A 6,000-nucleotide genomic window follows, 5' to 3' on the forward strand; every position below is an offset into this window, starting at 1 on the left:
GCCCGTGGCCTCGTGCCGTGCCTGCCCGGCCCATCTCGGCTCGGGCCGGGCCGTGCCTGGGCCGTGCCTACAGTTCCGTGCCTCGGGCCGGCCCAGTAAGCCCGGCCCATTTGGACATCTTTAGCTCAGTCTCTTCCTCTGTATGGACTTATCTCTAGGACCTATTTGGTATGAGAAAAGTCAGCTGTCATTGAGCCACATCAGTAAAAAAGCATAGTCCGTCGGATAAAGCTAGTGAGGGAGGAGAATCATCTGATCGTGGATTGGGAGGCGCCTTCGCAAGTCTTGCAAGCTCGCCCTCCCGAGCCTCTCCTTGGCGGCGCCATCCTGCCGGAGCTCTCCAACAGCACCAACCTCCAGTCGCTGGACTTCCCATCTCCCTCCACCCACATCCTCCTTGCCTCCACCTGTGCAGGAGTCAGTGAGCCTCCACCACCATCTGTAAGACTCCAAACTCGGGATCTCCTGTACCTCCTGTATCAGTTTCTGGATCAAGTAGCTGATACGCACAGTATAATAATAGTAGTATCACAGTCAAACTTAATACATAAGTATTATGGTTTATGGTTCAGAGTACAAAAGGTTTACGAACCATATTGTATTGAAAGGATCGAACAAATAGCAACCTTAGCCAACATTAAAAGAAATACGACTACACGAATAAGCTAGGAGAAGGCAACAAAACAAGCAAACAAAGACACTAAGAAAATACGGAGAAGAAAGCTTGCAAGAATATAAATGCTCAAATTAAATTGCGGAGTAAAGAGATGGACAAGAGAACACCGAATTTTTCCTGAGGTATCGAGGAGTTGGCACCCTCTAGTCCTCGTTGGAGCATCCTAATGGTCCTCTAATCAACATTAAAGCCCATTAGCAGATCCAATCCGCAAACTCGATCGCCTCTAGGGCACATCACCAACAATCTCCCACTTGCACTAGAGTCAGTACAAGTTTTATATTCCATCCCCTTAAGTGTGTGACCCGTTAGGTTCATGTGTAAACGGCCGCTATCCGGAAACCCTTTTCCGAATTGCAAGTCAATAGCGGTACCTAGCAGGACATATTGACTCCCGAATGCACACAAAGATCATATCGACTGAACCTTGATATACTCATGCACCAATCCCTTTACCACACGATACCAGTCAAGCTCAAGGCGAGATTCGTGCCACCCTTGTGATAGCTCGACCATTCACTCGATCAAGTAGTGGATTCACCATGATTAACTCTTTAATCACATTGGCATGGCCATGCACTTTCCAATCCAACTACCTCGAGGGGCCCAGAGATATCTCTCCCGTTATTTAGAAGGGGTAAATTCCATCTTGATCACTCACATCCCACGACATGTTTCATAACATACCCGAAAGCAACCTTTATAACTACCCAGTTACGGAATAGCGTTTGGAAGCCCCTAAGTGTGTTACTACACATTCTGGAATCAATGATGATCTCAGGTCAAAGGATTCTGTAGGTACACCATTTGAGATGATAACTGATGGCACATTAAAAATAACAATCCCAGCAGTATCTCAGGGTGGGTCTATCCAACATCATGTTCTCTAACATGTGTCCACATTACTGATTTGATATCTCCATATCTATGATATGTGAAACATGATCATCATTCAGTCAAATGTGCTAATCTATAAATCATTATTGTCCCACACAATGATATGAGATTAGGGACTATTTAGAACAACATCATAAAACAAAGAGTTTCACAAACAAGTCACATACTTGCTGATCAATGTAAATGATAATCATTCATGGAACCAGATAACAATTATCCAAAAGTACATTAGCATAGACAGAACACATTCTCTCATATGCACTAGAGTCTATCCCGCAAGTATCTAATACCCATAGAGCTCAAGTGTGCCTCATGCTTGGGCTATGGGAGAGACTTCGTCAACGGATCAGCAATATTTGAATCCGTGTGCACCTTGCATATCTTTACATCACCTCTATCAATAATCTCTCGAATGAGGTGATAGTGCCGAAATATGTGCTTGGACTTCTGGTGCGACCTAGGCTCCTTGGCTTGTGCAATGGCACCACTATTGTCACAATAGAGGTCCATTGGACTGGACGCACTAGGGACCACACCCAACTCAGAAACAAATTTTCTGATCCAAATATCCTCTTTTGCAGCTTCCGAAGCTGCGATATACTCGGCCTCCGTCGTGGAATCAGCAACCGTTTCATGCTTGGAACTCTTCCAAGTCACCGCACCTCCATTAAGGCAAAACACAAAACCAGACTGCGATCTCGAATCGTCCTTGTCGGTTTGGAAGCTAGCATCGGTGTAACCATTTACAACGAGCTCCTCCTCACCTCCATAGACTAGGAACATATCCTTAGTTCTTCTCATGTACTTGAGGATACTCTTTACTATAGCCCAGTGACATTCACCTGGGTTCGATTGATATCTGCTCGTAACACTTAGAGCATAGGAGACATCTGGGCGTGTACAAAACATAGCGTACATGATGGACCCGATAGCAGAAGCATATGGGATCGCACTCATCCTCTCGAGCTCATCAGATGTCATAGGACATTGATTCTTGCTGAGAGTGATGCCATGTGACATTGGCAAGAAACCTTTCTTGGAATCCTGCATATTGAACCGATTCAATACCTTGTCAATGTACGTGCTCTGGCTTAATCCGATTAGCCTTCTCGACCTATCTCTATAGATCTTTATGCCCAATATGTATGCTGCCTCTCCTAAATCTTTCATTGAAAAACTCTTTTGTAATGAAGATTTGACAGCATCGAGCATTGGAATATTATTTTCGATCAATAATATGTCATCCACATATAAGACCAGAAACACAAGTGCGCTCCCACTAGTCCTTTTGTAAACACAAGGCTCTTCTTCATTCTTGATGAAACCAAACCCTTTGATCACTTCATCAAAACGAAGATTCCAACTCCGAGAAGCTTGCTTTAGTCCATAGATGGACTTTTGCAGCTTGCAAATCTTCCCAGCATTTTTTGGATCGACAAAACCTTCAGGCTGTGTCATGTACACATCCTCACTTAGGTTTCCATTAAGGAAAGCCGTTTTGACATCCATTTGCCATATCTCATAGTCGAAATATGCAGCAATTGCTAGAAGAATCCGAATAGACTTTAGCATTGTGACGGGCGAAAATGTTTCATCATAATGAACACCTTGAACTTGCCTGAAACTCTTTCTCAAGAAAGACACCATTCCGGGCGACAAACACTTTGCCTTCTTCCCAGTTATAGAAATAATATCCTTTGGTTTCCCTAGGATACCCCACAAGGAAGCATTTATCAGATTTGGGAGTGAGCTTATCAGACGATAAACGTTTTACATAAGCCTCACAACCCCATATCTTAAGAAAAGACAATCCGGGACGCTTCCCGGTCCATATCTCATATGGTGTCCTCTCTACAGCCTTAGATGGAACCCTGTTTAACGTGAAAGCAGCAGTTTCTAGAGCTTATCCCCAGAAGGACAATGGAAGATCAGATTGGCTCATCATCGACCGGACCATGTCTAACAAAGTTCGGTTCCTCCGCTCGGACACCCCATTCCATTGTGGTGTACCCGGTGGAGTCAATTGTGGAACGATTCCACATTGCCTTAGATGATCACCAAATTCATGGCTCAAATATTCACCTCCACGATCTGATCGCAGAAATTTAATTGTCTTGCCTATATGATTTTGTACTTCATTCTGGAACTCCTTGAACTTTTCAAAGGATTCAGACTTGTTCCTCATTAGGTAGATGTAACCATATCTACTAAAGTCATCGGTGAAAGTAATGAAATACTGAAAACCACCTCTAGCTGTAGAACTCATCGGTCCACATACATCTGTATGTACTAGGGCCAATAATTCATTTGTCCTCTCACTTCGACCAGTGAAAGGCGTCTTAGTCATCTTGCCAAGTAAACACGACTCTCATGTATCAAATGATTCGAAATCAAATGAATGTAGAAGACCATCTTTATGGAGCTTCTGGATACGCTTCTCATTTATATGACCTAATCGACAATGCCAAACAAAGGTGGGATTCAAATCATTAAACCGAGGCTTCTTTGTATCAATGTTATAAATAGTTATATCCTCAAGATCCAATATATATAATCCATTTACTAATGGACAATTACCATAGAGCATACCATTCAAAATATCGAACAACACTTGTTCTTTATTATGAATTCATAACCATCTTCTTCCAAACATGAAGAAGAGATAATGTTTTTGCCCAAGGCAGGAATATAATAACAATTATTTAATTCCAAAACTAATCCTGAGGGTAGTGATAAGGAGTAAACGCCAACGGCCAACGCATCAACTTTTGCACCATTGCCGACGCGAGCATCCAATTCGCCTCTTGCACACTTCCTAGTCCTTTTCAGTCCCTGCAGCGATTTGCAAGTATGAATCATTGATCCGGTATCAAATACCCATGAATCATCAGGACGAGTAGCAAGATTAATTTCAATAACATTTATACCTGAAGAGGAAGTCTTACTTCCCTTCTTCTTTTTGAGTTCTTCCAAGTACAATTTGCAGTTCCTCCGCCAATGACGAGTCTTATGGCAGTGGTGGCAAGTGTCAGAAGCGGCAGGGCTAGCCTTGGGCTTTCCAACAGGTTTAGGCTTAGAACTCGAGATCTCATCCGAAGTTTTAGCCTTGCCCTTGCGCTTTCTCTTCTTGCTATCCTTTTGAACCATCATCACATGACTAGAGCTCTTCTTAATGCTTTCCTCAGCAGTTTTTAGCATCCCATGCAATTCAGCCATGCTTTTCTCTATGCTGTTCATATGAAAGTTCAAAATGAACGGCTCGAAGCTCGCAGGGAGCGACTGGAGAATTACATCCGTAGCCAACTCAGGGCTAAGGGGAAAACCAAGTTTTTCCAGGCTCTCAATGTAACCAATCATTTTGATCACATGAGGACTGACTGGACTGCCTTCTGTTAACCTGCACGCAAACAAGGACTTTTAGGTGTTGTACCTCTCGGCCCGAGCTTGGTTCTCAAACATGCCTCGAAGTCCCACAATCATATCATGGGCATCCCTGTTCTCATATTGCTTCTGAAGCTGAGAGGACATACAGGAAAGCATGAGGCAGCTAACATCCAGTGAATCGTTGGTGTGCTTCTCATAAGCCCTCCGATCCATGGCAGGAGCATTATCAGCTGGTTCATCAGGATTGGGGACCTCTAGAACATATTCCTTTTTCTCTTGTTTCAGAACAATTCTCAGATTTCTATACCAATCAATAAAGTTTGTTCCAGAAAGCTTCTCTTTTTCAAGAATCGATCGCAAATTAAAACTGGAAGTGTTACTAGCGGCCGGTGCCATAATCTACAACAAAAAATGCAGGTTCAGCACTATGCCTATGTGAATCTTCTATTAAACAATTTAACAAAAGATACTCCACTATATGTGTTTTCCCTGTAACAACATATAAAGGATCAAGATCCATATTCAACTAAGTTCTAGTGAGCTTTGGCATCACTGCTAGAAACTTAGTGACATAGGTAAGCAACGTCTTGCTAATCACATCCCTATGTGACTCTTGTTTGTTGGGTGGCATCGAATACCCCGGCGCCCAACACCATGCCCCAAAGCCCAAAACCGTTTTGATAGCTTTATCAAGTAAACCAATACTATGCGTGTGGATGTCCGACATTCACTCTAACTGGTTAAGATAAATGATGGCACCCTGCTTTGGCAGACCTACCACACAATAATCAAAACCTTTGTAGGTGCAGTTATTGGAAGGGCATCAATTACTCTTGATTTTTCTGAGGGAAACTACTCTATCATGAAAATCATATCCACCACGTATAAAACATGAAAGAATAGTATGACAGGAACATAAAAACATCACAGGCAATCATATTAACTATGGCATAGTATGGCCCCTTCACATGGTGATCTCCATCGCCACGGTTCCTGTCCTCTGGGTCATCATGCTTCAAATCTCCATGATCTTGTTCTAGTCT

The sequence above is a fragment of the Phragmites australis genome, chromosome 23 (assembly GCF_958298935.1).
Source record: "Phragmites australis chromosome 23, lpPhrAust1.1, whole genome shotgun sequence".
Taxonomy (NCBI): Eukaryota; Viridiplantae; Streptophyta; class Magnoliopsida; order Poales; family Poaceae; genus Phragmites; species Phragmites australis.